The following is a 20,378-nucleotide window of genomic DNA, read 5'->3' on the forward strand; positions in this document are numbered from 1 at the left end:
ACATAACGACACCTCGCTAATTTGACATATAAATTATTCGTGCCCAATGCTGGCGGACAACAATAACGTTGGCGCTCGTCATTAAATCAACTTCAAATCTGGATTGAACAAACTTCCCGTCACTTATCTACAAAGGTGTACACTCGCAAATCATTCAAAAAGCTGCACATTTCTAATCATAATCGTACAAGAGACGAATATACGAAGATAGTCACTGCCACGATGCGATTACACAACATCGTTGTCCGCCATCGAGCGGTGCATCGGAGATTGCACCGCATTCCGCTATACGCGTATGCAATGTGCACACGACGAACACATACGCACGGCTCCCGTCTCATTACAGCAGCCTTGCGCCGGTTTCCGTTCCAACTCCGAGACTTCAGCCCGGCGAATCCCAGCAGCAATCCATGACTTCAGCGGCCGGAAATCCTCAGGATCCGGTGGGTTAACCATGAGAAACACTTACACAATAATGTTGCACTATCGATACTCCTCTCGTTTGTAGAAGCGCACAAGGATTTCTTCACGGTGCGTCACACTTCGTAATAGCGCTGCACACTACAATCTTAATCTTGTAACCGGCTGAACTTGAAATATAATCATACATCACCCGCTAGAATAATCTCAATAAATGCAGGTCATTGTATTGTATGCACCCACTAATACACACTTTTCTTTTCCTCCTCGCCTCGGAATGCACTTATTGGATAACGAGAATAAAAACTCTTCTGCTTTGAATTCCATCCACTATTCTTGCTTCTTCCCCCAGGTTACACCATTTCCCTCTTTTGTGTTGGTTGGTTTTCTAGCAATCTCCAGATATCCTGACTTCTTCTAGGATTTATACTTTCACCACTACACACACTCCCACGCAGACCGCACCACTCTTCGTCTACACGTTGCCGCAGCAACTGCTATTCCCTTTTCCCGAACCGGGGGATTGTAGTTGCCCTTCTAGCACTCTGCTGCACACACTTATTGAGGTTAATCCTTTCTCTCCGCTTCTTCCCGAGCACACCGAAGCGTCATTTGGAGAAACAGGTTAAGGTCTTTTCAACAACGCAATAAATCCCACTCCGGCGATGCACCACTATCAATCGAAATCATTTGTAGCCCCGAATGCGAAAGACAATAGTCTCCGGGAAGGATCTTCACACACCCGCGGCAAGTGACTTCAAATTAGAGACGATTGATCCTTGGCCACTGCTATGACCTGCGTGTCACGCGACGTTTCATCAATAACAAACTATTGTCACCGCACAACACTACCACCGCTACCTTGTGCATCACAATTGGGGGACCCAGAACGATTGGTTATGGTTCAACAATAATAACATAACACACACACAATAGAGGTTTCGTTCCGCGTCGTGCCTAGTCGCGAGGCTGTTCAAATCTACATCCTCTCACGGTTCCCTTTTTCTGTGTGTTCTTTGGGCGCAGGTTACTACTCTCAGACACGATTCGCAACTCTACCGCATGACAGACAAACATATACTAAAAGCTAGCGGAGGAACACTAGCGGCGACTTGCGCTGTCTCTCGGGGTACACACGAGAAACACGCTTGCCGCCTTGCGAGTGTGAGCGTGCGCCCGGCGTCGCAGAAGAGAGAGAGAGAGCGAGCAAAAATCCTTCCATACCATTGCGCACACACACACACACAGCCGTACCACCAGTTCGTGGGTAGCCCGGGTCAGCGGGAACGGGGGCGAGACGTGATGATTTCGCTTTCCTCCATGCATTCTCATGCAAGCTGCTACACACATCTATTTTGTTTTCGTGTATTGAACACGATGTTTTCGATTCCAAAATAAACGACACCGACAACGACAACACAACACGACGACGAAGGCGACGCCGGTGATATTCGCAGATTGCGGTGCAAAGCAAGAATCACAACATTTGGATACGCTGCGCAATTCAACACACAGCCGCCAGACACGGTGGTGTGAGGGAATTGGAAGCGTTCGGATGTGTTGTATGATGTAGCAAGAAGGTTAGCGCACGGTGAGTGTGAGTGAGATATTTAGCAAAAATATCTAAAGTATTTATGTTGGTACCTATTCCGATTTGAATTTATTTTTTATTTATTCCTTTGCATGTAAGAATATTAATTCTGAAAATGGCAAATTGACAATGTTAGAAATGCAAAATGAGCTGTTCAGCACCAAAGTGATTTGACATGAACACCCAACAGTAAGTAATTATACATATTTTTTTTGTAAAAAATGTTAACAAGAACGATCATCTTCTTCTTCTTCTTCAATGGCACTAACGTTCCTAGAGGAACTTCGCCGTCTCAACGTAGTATTACTTGCGTCATTTTTATTAGTACTTAGTTGAGTTTTCTATGCCAAATAACACGCCTTGAATGCATTCTGAGTGGCAAGCTCTAGAATACGCGTGATCACAGTGCAAGTCGGAGGAAATTTCTTTGACGAAAAATTCCCCCGACCAGAACGGGAATCGAACCCGAACACCCGGCATGTTAGTTATGACGCTAACCACTCGGCCACGGGAGCACAAACAAGAACGATCATACGTATAACATTTTCGTATGAAATACACATATTTTTACATCCAATATCAAATTTGTTGAAATTTATCAGGAAGAAACACATTTCCCTACTGCTCATTCCACAGAGTGAGATGACTGTCCCACATAGTCTCAGTTCGTATGGAACTCCTAAAACGTTGTTTTGCAAGCCATTGAATTGCAAATTGTCCATAAGTCATCGGAAGTGGTGTGCACAAACATCAGAAGATCATTGGAACAAGCGTATTGAAGTCCAGAGAAACAACATGGAATAATAAGAATAGTGCAAACCATAAAATTGATATTTTGTTGTAGACAAACAGAACTCATTTAACAATCCACCTATACAAAGAAGTAGAAAGATCTGCTCTAAGAGGCACGGACAGAAACTTGACGTAGGACTTTGAGGGAAATTGCTTTTGAAGTAAGCTTATATAACTGTTCAGAAATCCGTAAATTTAACTCATTTAAAGCTCCAAATGGCGGACATAGAAAAACTGTTCGTTATATGAACTGAACTGAACTTCAAACGGATTGTGAGAGTTGTGGTAGTAGAAAAAAAAATTGGGAAAATCTTTAAGAATACTTTCTATGAGGAAAAACCAGATAAATATTTTAACATTACACCAATGTACTCATAAATGTACATAAAAATCCTAATTGATAAAACCGCCCCTAGATAAATACTGATCGATCGGCCTTTTTCTTTAGTCTAGCTGAATACGATATGAAACCATCATCTTATTCTCAAAGTATCCTTAAACATAATAATAATATGTAATAATATGTTATGTTACTAGCTTGCCTCGACGATTTTATACTTGTCAGAAATATTGTCTGTGGTGACTCGTAATAATTATTTCGCCATGTGTGGCAGATTATATATCTTGTAATCGTGAGTGCTGCATTGTGAAATTTGTATGGATTCTCTAGCGAAATGATCCCAGCGGGCGCTGCTTATTCATAGGGAAGAAAAAGCGGAATGGACAAGTTAGAAGCGAATGAGCGTGAGAGGTCATCGCCGTCACGGAGGCCTACTTTGCAGACCTCGAGAGAACGTATTTTTCAGATGGATTAAAGAAGTTGGAGTATCGCTGGGTTAAGTTTATCGAGCTAAAAGAAGACTATGTCGAGAAATAAATTACAACTTTTCCATTTTTTTTTTGTTTTTTTTGTAGGCTAATTACTTATCCGACTGCCCTCGTATGTTTTTATATTTTATAATAGTAATATAATGTAAAGATTATATTATATAATAGTTCAACCAGGAAAAAAAATCCCATAATAACATTTTAAGTTTTCAAACTTTCTGGTAATAGGGCAACCAATGGCAACAAAAAAACCTTTTTTTTTGCTTTTCGATTAGAAGATTATTTGTTTAACCAATTCATGAATTTTCTCAGCTTCCTCTGAGTTCCTCTTTTTTCTGATAAACAGAAAATATATAAATATTACAAATGAAATATAAAAAAAGGTTTAAATTGAAAATTGAAAGCTTTGTCAAAAATCAAATTTAATTGCAATGATGAAACTAATGCTTATTTTAGTTTCATGCATTACATATATTTTTAACTCGAGAATTTTCGTGTCGGATCAGCACCGTGGTTACAACACGCGCTTTGTACTATTTCGAGCAGTTTTAAACAGTATTTTTTTTATAAAAATTATTTTAGTATTTTTTTGTGTCTCAATTAAATATACAATATTGATGTCGACAATCCACACTTATAAAAATTCCCTTAATGCTTGATCCAATTTAATCTGCTACAATTTAATAATTTCTTCTTCGAAACTGGTTTCCTCGGTTATTCGGGCAGCTCTGTGACGTCAAAACGACGAACGGAGGAAGTTTTATAAAGCTTTACACCAAAGCATTTCTTTGTACCTTGATTTGCTCAACACTTCAGTATTCATGTATAGGTTGAAAATACTCACTTCTCTAACTTAATTTCGATTTTCAAAACATAACTTCGATCCGAGAGATTCTTAGAACTAGTGAATATATAAATATATAATAATATTTAGAAAAGGCTGTATATGAACTCATTTTGTAAATAGTTGAAGTTCGGATTACGGAAAACATGGTTTTTAGTTGTTTTCATTCAACGCGTTTCAAAATGATCAGAAATATGAAAATAAAATGATTTAAATGTAGCTTCTCTCACCGATAGATTACAGTAATAATTGTCGTACCACTATTCATAAGCGCTTACCTGAAAGGAAAAAAGAAAGTAAAGGATATATTAATTTAGGATTTCTTTTCTTCAAATTATTAAAAAAAAAGAAATTATAATAATTCCATTACAGTCGAATTATTTGAATTTTTGTTAATATTTTGCCAGATGTTTCCCTTTATAAAACACTTCGGACACAATGTTTTCATATGTTTCCAATGGAACATAACCGGAGAGACGTTGGACAAAACATGGTCTGTCAATTTAAATAATTTAGTGAATATACAAGTAGTTTTTCAGTATCTCTCAGCAAAAGTACATTTCCAACGCCCCCAGAACATCATTCCCAAAGAAATAAACCACAAATTATATTATGCAGCCCCATCCGCAGAACGGCAACAAAAAAGCCTGAACCGAATCGATTGTGTGGTGGCGACGAAATCGATAGCAACCACTGTGGAATGAATTCTCATCTTCAGTTTTCAACCAAAGAACACAGCTCTCACCGCAGTGAGAAAATTTCTTCACATCTGGCTTAGAATGTGCTGTACTTTGAGCCTGGAAACTATGCTCGAATCCGTGGAAATTATTTTTGTGTATTTGATCTATTAATTGAAGCGATAATAACGTTCAAAAATTTATACACTTTAGCCACCCGAAACATTGAAATGGTTTCCTGTATGTATTCTTTCGTCAAAAGCGATTGTTGCACATAGCACAGCTTGAAAAAAGTGTCGAAATCAGCGTCTAATTAGAATCCTACGAATAATTCTCCCCAGCCGTTTGTTCTTGGTGTGTTTTATCAAACATTGAAGCCTTACATTATAGTGTGCAGGAATTTTTAGAATTTTTAATGTACCAGTAGAAGTAATCAATTAATTTTCTCCCAAAAACTCGTTCTTTGATACCATACTATTATCTCTATAGGCTCTGCTGCAATTTCATTTCAAACACGCTAACACGAAGCGTTCATTTGCGGCGTGGACGCAGTGGAATTCATTATTATTTAAGTGCTTAAAATAAAATTATATTAAATAACTAAATTCGTTCTTTGACAGCAAATTGTTATCTCTCTAACTTCCGCTGTGATTTTATTTTAAGTACCTGAAAATCCCACGAAATGCATAATTTATCATGCATTTTTGCGAGAAAATTAATCAAAAAAAAACTTCAGAAACATTAACTTCTTTGTTTTCTATTATTCTTAAATGGTGCTTAAATCTACCAATTCAATTCTCGCATAATTTTTGAAAAGGACTTATCTGCTTCGATTGAGTCTCTTCATTGACTTTCTCTTTCATAAATCACGGCGTTTCAGACAGATTTTGCGTCACTTTCACCTCGTAGTTCGATAAACGAGGCTATCTTCTATATTCATGATAGTCGAAAACAGCAAGAAATGTTTTTACCGCTGAGTTATTTACGAAAGTGGATATTGATCAAGAGAATTAATCAAAGTAGATAAGTACTTTTCAAAAATTACGCGAGAATCGTCTTACGATTTCATTCTATATCATTTGTTTCATATTTCAAGTGAAAGCAATAGAATTATTCTAAGGAGCGTACTTTCTGAATTAGCGTCCAAATATCTGGAATTCAAGAGAAGTTCAATAACACTGTCATAGTTGAGATTTTACCATATGCATAGAACTATTTTTTTTTTTCATCAAATATAACTTAATCACAACATAAAATATTTGAACTGAGTAACCTAGCATCTTGTATAGTCAATAGTCGTTTAGCAATGAAAAATTTTAAAAACATCCAATTTCGACGCACCGTAAAAACGATCGCAGCTATTCCCTCATTCACCTAACACATCTTCTGAGACAACCCATTGCACCCGATTCCGTCAAGCGAGCACTAGTCATCAACAGTGTTATTTGTACAAATCTCGCACTCTACAAGACAATTCCTAATACAACACCACTGCTTCTGCATATCCCAACTAATACAAACGCAAATCCGGTATACATAGTGGTGCACATTTCGATCATTCCCTTCGCTCACGCTCTCTCTCTCGGCCGTTCTCGTGTTCGCTCGCGCTCTCTAATCACGATTCATGCTTTCTGCTGACTCTATCGCGGCGGTCGACGTCGTTTTCAATTTCAATATCAAGGTACTGAACCTGCCCCAGGTTCCCAGTGAACCAACACATCTGCGATGCGATGCGATGCGAGGCATGAGCTGCTGCTGTTGTATATACAACCGAACGTGAGAATGCACACACGATTATTTGTGCGCTGATAAAAATGCATTTTTATATTTAAAACACAGTTCTCTCTTGCGCTCTTCCTCAGCCATCACAGCATCGGTCGAGTGGCAGCGGGGCATCGGACGGCGCAGTCTGTTCATTCGTTTCACTCTCCTTATGTATGATGTAATACAAACATAGTGAAATGATATCGCTTCTAAGCCTGCGGTGCCGAAATGATCGCGCGGAAAGCAGGTCGGTTGGACGAAGATGCGCGCATCCCCGCATCCACCTCGCTTTCTCCTCCCGCGTGTTTCCGACCCGATAAACTTCATTCAATGGTACTTTGTGGAGAGGAAGAAAAAAAGTTGTGCTTTGTTGCACTATCGCTTCGGTGTGTGCGGATGAGAGAAAATAGTAATACTCGCCGTGTGGACGACGCCAAAGCGAATCTATAAATATACCCCAACCGAAAGTGTACATCATTTGAATGTATGCCACTGCCACGGTGCTGCCGATGATGAGCACCAGAATGAGGATTTCCCATGGTTCGTTTCGCTAGGAAAATACCGACAGAATTGGTGGGGACAGTGGGATTGACTCAATACACACAGATAAAGAGAGAGTGAGAGAGAACGAGAGCCGAACTGCAAGAGAATGCAATGCACAATAGGAAAGGTTAGGGGCGGCGTGCTTTCGGCAAAGTGAAGGTGGTTTTGCGATGTTGATGAACTATATGTTATACATATAGCCACCATAAGACAATAGGATGATTAGTTCAGGAGACACATAGAATCGACTTTTTTTTAGAATCCGAGATACATAAGAACTGGAACTGTTTGTATATAGCCGGATAGTAGCTACTTACTAATTGAAGATGTATCATTTTCAGGGAGAACATAACAGTAAAATGTTTCGTCGTAATAAATAAAAAGTCGCTTTGTTCGCCGATTTTTTTTTCGCTCATCTCATTTTGCGTTGCTTTTCTCGGCTTCCAGTGTTTTGCGGTGATAACAAGTTGAGACTAGAAACACACAGACACACATCCGAGTGCACTTTCATATTCTTTGCTGCAGAAGATGGAAAGTGGCTGCTACAAAAGAGGAATGTGAATAGATGCACCACATGTTTGTGTTGAAGAATGGATGTGTATAGTTGGAAAGTTCAGTAAGATGCCGCGAAAAATGAATGAAAGTCGTTTCGAGAAACTTATGAGAATTGTCTTGAAGTTTGTTTGTGTTGCATAAGAAAAATATGGGATTGTACGGATACACATTGCGTCTGATGCTTTTGTTTGTTGCACCAAAAGAATGACCTGTAGAAAAATAACATTCATAATCAGATGAGATTATTTTTCATTAGGGCGTATCCAGAATAAGTTTTTTTTTTTAAAAACATCATAGTCGGGAAAACTTGTCGTCTGATAAAAACCTTTTCTTTAATTAAGTTACTGGAAATTTATCGATTATACAGAAAAAATAATAAACTGTATTTTATACTCAACATTTTTAGTTTATTTTTTCAATATATTCTTCTTTGAATTATTCTAATTGTTTTTAATTCTTCAAATGATGCCCGACTGGGGAGGTGGTCATGTTAGTTAGTACACTATCAATCTCGACGACGGCATGCTCTTTAAAATATTTTTTTTACAGGATACAGTGGGGAAACATTCAAATTGGTGCATCAAAGTTACTTTTTGAAAGTAAAGTACTTGAAAGTTAGTGGTTCATAATTTGTTAGTTACCGCTTTGAGTTGTTAATTTTATCCCAAAAACATAATAAACTTGATTGTTTTTATCAATACAATTAAAGCCTTTTAACCGATCTACAATTTGTTTTTCGACAGCTAACTTGTATCTTTTCTAATTTCGCTGTAATATCATTTTAAACTGATAATGGTGAGCCTTCAATTAGAATCATCAAACATTGCTATTTTTCCTCCATTGTACTCATAATAGACCCTTAACTTTCACCTTAACGTTGAAATATTACATTTTTCTTGAAATAAATTTTATTTGAAATATAAAATTTTTTTTTTCAAACTGTATATAATCGAATAATACATAAACGAGTCACTATATAATCGAGTCAGACCTGTAAAAGTAAGAACATAGTTTTCCCACTTTCCCGACATTAAATGAGCCTAAAAATAACAGAAATTGCGCTACTCTTCCATACTGGTATATCATTTATATAATATAGGGCTGGGGAAAAAGAAATGTCGTATTTCTGATCGAAATTTGGCGCTTTATTTAACATACTCAAAACTATCCAATTGAAGTCAAATATGCGCCGTTTTGTTCGCAAAATTGTTGCCATTTAGAAGGCAACTTCATTATCCCCCCCCCCCTTTTAAAACCTACCCCCCACCACTCTTTATTTGCTAAAAACTCAGACAGCCAGTTTTCGCAAGCCTCTTTTGAGGCCAACTTAGTATCACCAAGAGCGTTTTGCATGGACCGGAAGAGATGATAATCACTTGGAGCCAGGTCCGGGCTATACGGTGGGTGCAATAGGACATCCCATCCGAGCTCCCGTAGCTTCTGGCGAGTCATCAAAGACGTGTGAGGCCAAGCGTTGTCCTGGTGGAAAACAACACCATTCCTATTGATCATTTCTAGCCGCTTCTGGTCAATCGCCTCCTTCAAAGGTCAAGCTGCTCACAGTAGAGAACCGAGTTGATGGTCTGGTCATAGTTGAGCAACTCATAGTGGATGATTCCCTTCCAATCCCACCAAACACACAGCAAAACCTTTCTGGCCGTCAATCCGGGCTTGGCGATGGTTTGGGCCGGCTCACCACACTTCGACCACGACTTTTTTCGTCTTAGGTTGTCGTACGTGATCCACTTTTCATCACCAGTCACCATCTTCTTCAAAAATGGGTCGAGTTCGTTCCGTTTCAGCAGTGCATCGCAGGCGTTAATTCGGTCTAAAAGATATTTTTTGCGTCAACTTGTGTGGCATCCATACATCCAGCTTTTTTTGGAATCCAATCTTCTGCAAATGGTTCCAAACGGTTTTATGGTCTATACCCAGTTCCTGGCCAATCGAGCGAATGCTCACATGCCGGTCTACTTGGATGATTTCAACGATTTTATCGGTTTCTACGACGATTGGCCTACCAGTACAGGGTGTATCTTCGACAGCCACCACACCAGAACGACATCGATCAAACCAACGCTGTGCTGTGCGAATCGTTACAGTATCGGATACATAAACTACAAATTTTTTTTCGACCGCCTTCGTTGCAGTTTTACCTCGCAGGTGGTAAAAACGTAAAGTATGACGAATTTCTTGCTTGGTGGAATCCATCTTTGACGCGCTATAACTTGAGACTGAAAAGGACAATCACAACACTGTCAAAACGGCACTTGTAGCACAGATTGTCGTGTCTTTAAATAGCCGTATAGTCTGACCCGATGCGATAAGTACAACACAAGATATGTTTAAGTGTTTCCATATATTGACAATATACGACATTTCTTTTTCCCCAACCCAATATTATCATTTTGAAACATTTTTGCACGTTCTTTACAGTATTAAATAGAACAAAAGGGTTAGGTATCTGGCCACAGATATAACATGAAATTACATAAAGAAACATCTCCAAATTAAACCAACTCATGTTATGCGCTTGGTAAAGTCTGCTTCATTTAATATTGGAACACAAACAATTGCGTGTAGTTCAGTCATTTTTTAACGAATTCATAATTTGTTTTTCATACAAATGTAGCATTTTCTTTACTCTTTCATAAAAAAAATTATTTATGCTGTTTCGAAGAAATTCTCGTACTTTTCCCGTAATACGGCACATTAGGCGGCGCACACCTTTTTCGTCCACCGTTTTGGCGATTTGATTCCACCAGTTCTTCATTTGAGTCATGTTCCTAACAAGTTTTCCCTTTGCCTTAAGCCTCCGCTTCGTGATTGCCCAGTATTTCTCTATCGGCCGGAACTGGGGGCAGTTTGGGGGGTCGAGGTCCTTCGGTATTACGCTGACCCTGTTCGTTGCGTACCATTCCATAACCGTTTTGCTGTAATGGCAGCTTGCGAGGTCCGGCCAAAACATTACTGGACGGTCGTGGGCACGAATAAACGGCAGAATCCGTTTCTGTAGGCACTCTTTTTTGTAGACTTCTGATGTCATTGTCTTGTCAGTGAGAAAGACTTTGGTTTTCTGTCCACAACTGCATATCCCCTGCCAAATCATGTACTTGCGGGCGAATTTATCCGCAAACACGAACTTAAATTTTGCAGGTACATCCCCCCGAGCCGTCGCCAAATAAAATTTTTGACCTGGGATTTGCCCAAAGTCCGCCTTCACGTAGGTCTCATCGTCCATCAGAATACATCCGTCGAACTTGGTCAGCACTTGGTCGTACAGCTTTCGAGCACGGATTCTGGCCACATTGTTCTGCTTCAGCGTCCGATTTGGCTGTATGCTGGCTCGGAATGACCTTATTCCTTCCCGGAGACGAATTCGTCGCACCGTACTGTGAGCGGCCTGGAACTTATTGGCCAAATCGCGGTCTGAAAGATTGGGATTCCTCTTGACGGCCTTGATGACTTTCCCACGCAGTTTCCGGTCGACAGTTCCACTCCGACGCTTCGAATGCGGCTTCCGAGCCGTCGTCAATGTTTCCTTGTACTGCTTGATAACACGCCATACGGTATTTCTGGGCATTTTAAGCTGTTTAGCTAGCTTAGATGCCGACAACAATGGATTTTCAAGAAAACTGTGCACAATTTTATCTCTCCGTTCGGCTTCCATGGCGGTTGTTTACAAAATGCTATCGTTTGGTGTTATGACATAAATACATGGTGAAAGGTAATGAATTTCCCGACACGTGGGTGAAAAAAGTTTCCAAATCCGTCCACTAGGAGCGCCACAATGAGCAAAAGAATTTGTTCCAATATTAAATGAAGCAGACTTTATCATCGGTATCATCGAGGTCTTACTAATCTAGGGTAACTTCAACATAAAAAGTTCTTCAAAGAAGCTACTGTTCGCATTTTTGTCATTCAAAATTTACATATCAAGCAGAATTGGAAAGTGAAACCAGGATAATCTTGAATTGTTAGACGAGGCGGAGCCAAAATTTGTTGAGTCTGAGTCAGACCGTAAGGTCTTTGTAGGTGAAAAATTCGTTCTAATCTGAATAGCGCTAGACTTAATGTTTTTCCAGCGTTAAATTAAATTATTTAGATAATCAAAAAAATTGAGTTCGTTTTGTAGCAGATTTTAGTTTTTGTTACCAACAATACAAGGTTGCCTAAAATCCCTCCCTCGATTTTTTTTTGTGAAGTCCGGGACATCTAATCTTCCAGCAGATCGAACACGAATATTCATACAAACTTACTTAATCTGACTGATAATATTTTTCGGAAATCTCCCTAGAGCTATGAGATATCGGATAGATGTGGAGTTCGAAATCAGACAATTCAGTGCTGGAATAAGAACGATCCACGTTGTTTTTTTTTAATTCACAGCAATGGCGCTATCCTTAAAACTAAATCCTTACATAATTCACTCGTTAGCAACCTTCACTCATTAGCTCCAACCAAAGAATTAAACAGAAAAACAGGGTGCATCAGCAGGGTGTGGAATTCCATTCACGCAACCTTATTTTGCCTTGGTTGCACAAATATTTAGTGTATGTATTTTTCCAAGCTCAAAGTTGCTACGGTTCTCTCTCTCCTGAAAGATCAATAAACTCTAGCAACGTGTAAAACATCTAGCTGCACGATGCATGTTCGGACACAAAGTTGCATTTGTCACCGTGCGCACCTCATATTTCAAAAACACTTCCCACCTCCCACGTTCCCCTCCCACTCTGGCCCCGCCCCCGTGGATGAACTGCGCTCGGTTGCATGTCGCTTATCACAAATGACGCCGACAACGGCAGCCGCATTGTGCTATCTGCAATTATCAGCAGCTTGTTTTTGAAACAGAAGAAGCACGGCCAGAAGCGCGCCTGTCTTGCACTTTATTTCTTTCCCATTTAATTGGAGCTCCTCTGACGGTATTTGGATGAGAGTGCCGTGGCGTGATTACACAAGGTGCCAGCTGAAAACTGAGTCCATACTGTCAGCCAAAGTTAGTCCGAAAAATCGGAAAATGATGCCTTCATTTCGTGAAATTTCGACAAAGTTTGACCTCGGCTTAGTTACTTGAAGTACTTCTCATGGAAGGAGTCGACATGGGTTCACGATCACAACATAGCAAAATACCATAACGGCGAATATGCAAACGATATCAGAAAACATCAGACCAAGCCCTTCGTTTCCAAGCGTTTCCAAGTTCCAAGTTGAAATGCACTCGACGCGAAACATGCTACATATTTTTGTGGTGCAGTCGAACTGAATAGTAAACAAACCATCATCTGGGTTGGAAAGCGCAGAGAAAGGAAATTGAAAACTTCACAACAATAACTGCGGAGGTGGCTGTGGTGGCGGAGGCAGCAGTGAGACAACAAAACAAAATCGAAAAACTAGCAACAGCTCAAATGTAGCATAAAATATACAAAAGAGTCATGTGGGGTGGTGGATCGCGGGGGTTGTCCCGGACAGGAAGGAGGCGCGCCAACGAGGCTGGAATCATAAAATGTAGCCATAAAATTGCACCCCGACAAAACTCTAAAACTCGGGGATCCGGCCTATGGGTGAAGCGATATTTATTATATTTTTTTCGTTCTTCAACTAGCAAGAAGACAGCCTAGAGAGCTCTGACTGGCACACGAGAGAGCACTACTCGGGTAATATTGCATGCGGGTGTGTCACTGTCACGATCAAACGGAACCAACGCGCTTTCCGGGGCAAGACTTGGAAGTGGAAGCGAATTGGGAATGTTATCACACTCGACTCGGTTATGTGTTACGTAACTAATTGCAGTTGTGCAACAATATTTTTTTTAGTATTTCCGTTTCCGAACTGTTTGTTTTTGGGGAAATAAACAATCGGACAGATTGCATCTGAATTTCTCTCTTTGCGATCACTTTCGAATTCGGTCTTGGCTTTCAATCAGCTGAAACTCAAGTCAACTGGAGGATATGTTCGCAACATAAGTGTACTCGCGATGAAAGGTTCACTCGGAACAAAACTGAATTAAAAATATAGTTCATCGTGGTTCATACACATGCAAGTTTATTCGTATAATTCGATTCGCGAGCGAAAGTCTTGCAAAAAACGTCGAGATCTAATGTGATCTCGATTTTTTTTTTGTCAAAAATCAACTCTTTGGATCTTATAGAGTTTTTTGAAAACCGAAAAACAACCTAAGGCGACATGAAATCAGGGTTTAAAAAAAATGAAATGAATCACCAATTTTCAACTGGTTTCCAAAACCACGCAAACGCGTTCAAAACTTTTGACTAAAGCACTATTTTGAAAATTCCGATGGCATTTTCAAATAATATCCGATGTTATTAAAAGTAAATTGATTTTTTTAGTTTTTTTTTTGAAGATTCGATGAATACTAGAATATTTAATATAATATATTATATAAAATGTATCAAGTTTACAGGTTTTCCTTCTCAGGATACCTAAAGATAATCTCTGCCGCGTTTTGTAACAAATGAGATTTTCGGATTTTCGTTTTGTTGAGAGATCAATTGTTCGCATTTACATAATCACATCACTTACCACGGTGAATCCTGATTTTTCTTAACCATTCCCACTAACAACTATCCCTTCCATGATAAACGCTAGGGAACCACGCTATGGAGGCGATCCTTCTGGCCTTCGGGCGGCGAATATCATACTAACATTCCTTCCTTTCCCCTGGTGACTGTAAGGACGTGGCCGGCGTCGTTATTGACCATTTAAAGCTCGAATCACCGAAAATTGTACAACTAGAATGATTTGCTAGTCCCAAGCGTCATTCTGTGTGTTCTTTGTGCAATTTGGTAGGTTCAGGTCAATCACGGAGAGCAACTATGAATTGTACAGTCGACCCAAGCTCAAGCTCAAGCTCTTTTAGTTTTTTTTTGGAAGAGAGCTTTTGTGAATTTAGTAGCTTGTTCGGATTTGTTGGTGTAAGGGGCTGTCCACATACCACGTGGCCTACTTTAGGGTGGGTAGAGGGTACGTGAATGTGCATGCTTGTCCACGGTGAGGGGGGTAGGGGTTATGAATAATGTCCACGTGGACACGCTTAATAAGTACAGGCAAACCTTTTTTTTGTGCGGGGGATACGGACCGCATAAAAAAATCGCATAAAAAATCGAGCAAAACTTCACCAGTAGCTTTAAAAAATCATTTTCGGTACACATTTTGAAAAAACCTTTTTTTTGTGCGGGACCGTACTAAAAAAGTTTCCCCAGAGAAAATAACTCAAATCCACGCCATTCATCGTTCAATTTCCTTTTGTTCCCCTGCTTTGCGACGGGACAGTTTGCCTTTTCGGTTGCGCGTGGCTGTTTTGTGCTTTTAGTTGCATGTCGAAACGTGTTGCTGTTGGAAATCATGTCATGCAAAAACTTAGAAAAACTTAGAAAACGATAGCTTCGTCAAATATGCTTCTTTTCATATACCGCACAAAAAAAAATCGCAAAAAAAACCGCACAAAAACAGGTATAGTATAGAAGAAGCAATTTTTTCTGCAATTTTTTTAAAACTTTCCATCCTTACTACTTCGTTTTACCTCCTGTTTGGCATTCACATTACATTTTCCGTTGAACAGCTTCACAACACTTATAGTTATACAGTTTTCCTACAGTTTGCCCTTAGCAATCGACCAGTATTTTCCAATCAGCCTTAGATTGGCCCGGATATCATTTCTTGGGAACCAAAGTAGCGTTGTATTTTATAAACGTTTGTCCATATCTTATTAGTGAGAGATTGCCAAGACGGGTCAAAAAAGCATATAAACCCAAGCCAGAAAAAGTCAACATCTTCAGAAGGAACTCCTTTTTAAAACGAATCCTGGTTTATTGTTAGCTAGGAGTTACGAAAGGTTCATTTTTTAGTATGCAGCCATTAATTCGACAATTTTTTTTCGTATTTTCCTGGGCACTTTGCAGATCTAACGAGGTATGTATTAAATTTTTTGCCCTGTAGTTTTTCCGGAAACAACAGCCTTGCAGTACGTTTCATCATCCATAACGACGCAACCGTATTTCATCAGCAAATTCTTGTAGAGCATCCTTAAGCGTTCCTTTGCTTCCAGATTTTACTTCGCATTACGGTTCAATACAACTTGTGTCTCAACATTTCTCAAACCACCCCTTCATTTGTTTTTTGAATTTAGGGTTGCGAAGCTCGAGCCATTTTCTGTGTTTTTCGGTGACAAATCCGGGGTCCGTTTGAAAAGAGCAACCACTTTCGAGTGAGATGATTAGACATTTTTCAAATTATAACAGGACGTGCAATAAGTGAAGTTCTAGGCAGTTCAGTTGACTCATGAAAGGGTAGTCCAGATTTTCATTGCGCACGTACAGGATGGATTCGCGACGAACTAGTTCCCGGACGGCATGATATATGCATGACAAACACATCCTGATATTTTTAAAAATCAATTTATATTCTCATACTGCTTTACGATTCATTATTTACCAGCAAACTGCTATCTTAAAAACTTTGTCAAATACCGATTTTCAATCAGACAGCAGGCTTTCAAGCTATGATTCTTTAATAATCGGTTGCTATTAGAATTTGTCATAAGATATCATAAGATATATAATGGTAGCACGTGCCAAATCTAAGAATAATCTGCTCGAAACCTATAAGGGATGTTTTGATGCGAAATTCAACAACGGAAATATCAGGACTACATAAATAGAATTTGGAAGAAACCGAATAGCGATACGATTTAACTATTAGGTAATGTTAGTGAAAAACCCAAAGACAGAAAAAACACGATTTCTGATAAAGCCAATTTTAATTCATCGTTTCATCTGAGGCCGAGCAGTCTCTTATAGAAAACATCTTTGCCACTGGTTTCCAACAAATCTGCAATTTCGTGAACACAAATAATAGGCTGCTGGATTTAGTGTTTGTTAACCGACCAGATGAATTAGATCTCTTAGCACCATCTACTCCATTTTTACCTGTGGACAATCAACATCCACCTTTTTTTATATTGCTCGAAGAAAACGTGACTCAGGCACACCTGAAGACTGCAACACCCCCTGAAAAGCACACAAAAGATTCTTCCAAACAAAATCTGAGAGATAGCGCAACAATCTTCGCGAAGTGGAAACCAGTTATAGAGAACTTCTTCTGTTATCATACGAAAACTATATTTCTATGGTACTGTCGAATATGAAACGAAATCCTCAACTCTTCTGGGACTTTGTGAAAACACGGAGATCATCTACCCGCATTCCATTCAATGTAGAATACGGGGAATCCGATACAAGTTCGAATGCAGAAGCAGCGGAACTTTTCGCTCCATTTTTTGAGAGTGTGTTCAGCAAAGTGTCGCCCATTTGTCGATGCAATTGCTTTGCTCTCATACCATCATATGACATCACATTTCCAGTTCTTCAGTCCTCCTCTGAAGATGTGAAAAAAAATTCGAGGAACTTGACACCAAGAAAGCATCGAGTGCAGATGGAATACCTCCCTTGCTTCTCAAGAACTGCTCTTCCACCTTGGCGGAGCCCATCGCTCTCATATTCAACCGCTCTCTACGCGACCGATCGTTCCAGGCTGCATGAAAACGTGCCTGTATTGTTCCGATCCATAAATCCGGAAACTGCATTTATGTCAGCAATTATCGTGGAATATCAATACTGAGCTGTTTGAGCAAGGTCTTCGGAAAGTTAGTACACAAGGTATTGTACAACGTGTCATCTTCGATCATCTCCGAAAGCCAGCATGGCTTCATGAAACATCGGAGTACCACGACTAACCTCATGTGTTACGACACCGCTCCATCTCGTGAAATAGAGCTCAGGCGTCAAGTAGATTCGGTATACATTGATTTCTCGAAGGCATCCGACACTGTTCCGCATATTACTGTTATCAACAAAATGAAGCACATGGGCTTTCCCAATTGGTTAATGGAGTGGTTATGGTCGTACTTGACGGATCGTTCCGCGTACGTAATGGTTAATTATACAAAATCTAGACCATTCAGTATCACGTCGGGCGTACCTCAGGGTAGCGTCCTTGGCCCTCTGATCTTCAATCTCTTTGTCAATGACCTGTCTTCACTGCTCTCTTCTTCTAAGCTTTCTTTTGCCGACGATCTGAAATTTTATCGGTTCATCACCTCGCCTCTGGATCATGTCGCCTTGCAAGAAGATATAAACACAGTGCTGACATGGTGTGGCGATAGGTCAATAGTAAGAAGTGCAAGATCACCTTCAGTCGCCGTTACAACATTGCTTATCACGAATATTTTATGGAAGCAGACTCGCTTGACCGGGTTAAATCTATCTGGGATTTAGGAGTGACTCTTGACGCCAAACTCAGGTTCAACGAACACGTAGGAATCACGACCACTACAGCTTTCGCTGCTCTTGGATTTATCCGCCGGCACGCCTCCGTTTTCACCAATATCCACGCATTGAAGACGATCTACTGTTCTTGGGTGCGCAGTATACTGAATTCTGCTGCTACTGTCTGGTGCCCATACTACACATCGCACATAATCAGTATTGAACGCATACAGAGGAAGTTCATACGATTTGCATTACGTCAACTTCCATGGAATGATCCTATCAATCTTAATCCATATTCTGACCGTTGCCAACTGATTGACTTGGTGACCCCATCCAGTAGGAGGGTCAATATGCAGCGCTTATTCGTCTTCGACTTGCTACGAGGCAATATTGACTGTTCTGAACTTTTGGAACAAATCTCGTTCTATGTTCCACCTCGACGCTTCCGGAGTTTGTCTCTGTTGGCACTTCCCCGTCACAGAACCAACTACGGCTACAATATTCCGTTCGACTCGTGTCTTCCTGCGTTTGATAAAATCAGTGACGAATTTGATCTGAATATGTCCAAAAGCACATTTAAAATTAAGATAAAGAATATTGTATAGATTTTAAACCATTATTCGCAAGGCGTCATTATAAACACGCGGTTCGGTTGAGACTTTCTGCTGTCTCTCTCTGCTGCCGTTCTGCGGAAGATGCTACACAGTACAATTTGTGGATTATTCTTTCAAAATTGTTGTATTTGTGAGCGATGGAGAGTAGTTTTGCTAAGAGATACTACTTGGATATTCAATAAGTTCTTATATCTGCACTAAAATTTGAATAGGACGCAACAAAATGAACTACGTAGTCTTTTCGATTATTTCCCCGACATTACCCACCGTATTTTTTTGCTTCAGAATGCATTTCCAGAAACAACGCAAGCATAAGCAAGCAGAAGAGAGATGTCAACTTGGTTTCGAAAGTATAAAATAATTTTTCAAGAATTTAATTCTAATCTTGATCTAGCCAGGTAGCAAATAAAGGGCACGCACAGGGGGTTTATCGGACGTAAAGTCGAGAAATAGTATCGGAGGGTTGATAGTGTGTTGCGAATGAAAGATGTGCAATTTTGATATTTTTTTTCCAATTTTTATTCTCAAATCCAAGATAGAGGCTTGATGAAAAGGTTCAACGCGTCGATTTTCATACCGTCGATTGGAGAATGTTTATGTATCATTGCACAATGGTTCAGGAGATGTATTTAAGTGGAATTCAGCATTTAGAGCTCAACAGTTATTCTTTAGGCAAAAACTGTCTTCGACAAAGTTGTTACATGTGATAGAGCGCTCATTTTTATGTTATCAAAAACAGGGTGACCAAAATTGTCGATGAAATAAAAAAACTAACTTTCGTATCTTTATAGATAGAGGTAATCATAGTTCGACAAAGCTGTAGTCCCAGTTATTTGAGATATCTTTGTAGAACAAAGATTTTTTCTACCTCTTGAAATAACTGATATAGCGCCTTTTTTTCTAAATTACGTTAGGGTCACCATGAAAAAAAAATATTTTTTTGCTCTAACTTTTGTATTTCAAATTCTTCATACGAAATGTCTTCGGAAGACTTTTAGAACTTACTAATACAAACATTTTTCGATGCAGAACTTGTCAATATCTCAACTTCACTCAAAGCTATTGATATTTTTCTCCAAAAAACACGCTCTATTCAATTGTTGACGCTTGACGAATCTGAAAGAACAAATTTCACTCTATATGATATGTGATTTTCAAAACTATGTTATTTTTTGTGTTTGAGTAAATTAAAATTGAAACCATGAGTCTTTGGGTAAACAACACATCAATAACTTTAAGTAGGATTAAGATATTTACAAGTTCTGTAAACGAAATGAAACAAAACAGCAAACAGCAAATACAAAAAATCCAGCGAAATACTAAATCTCAAGGCAAAAAACATAAACACTGCTGCAGTCCTCATCGGCGGTGGCAGTGGTAAACACCATAACCTTCACCGCCATGGGAAGTGTGTGATGATACTTGAATGATCGCAAAACGTCGCGTGATTTGAAGTTTGAAGTC

General features: G+C 39.5%; 1 protein-coding gene across 9 annotated transcripts in view; it reads right to left on the reverse strand.

Annotated features, from left to right (window-relative positions):
• LOC129770491 (ecdysone receptor) overlaps nt 1-20,378 on the reverse strand; it is a 680,728-nt gene that overhangs the window by 204,423 nt on the left and 455,927 nt on the right. Inside the window, exon 1 of one of the 9 annotated variants that reach the window (XM_055773368.1) lies at nt 1,282-1,501. The exons of 5 other annotated variants lie outside the window; for them this stretch is intronic. The gene's annotated coding sequence lies outside the window, so the exon portion shown is untranslated. Of the gene's footprint in view, nt 1-469; nt 1,502-20,378 lie in introns of those variants that run through there. 3 more of the 9 variants (XM_055773367.1, XM_055773366.1, XM_055773365.1) reach the window with 3 other exon arrangements.

This window comes from Toxorhynchites rutilus, chromosome 2, assembly GCF_029784135.1.
Source record: "Toxorhynchites rutilus septentrionalis strain SRP chromosome 2, ASM2978413v1, whole genome shotgun sequence".
Classification (NCBI taxonomy): Eukaryota; Metazoa; Arthropoda; class Insecta; order Diptera; family Culicidae; genus Toxorhynchites; species Toxorhynchites rutilus.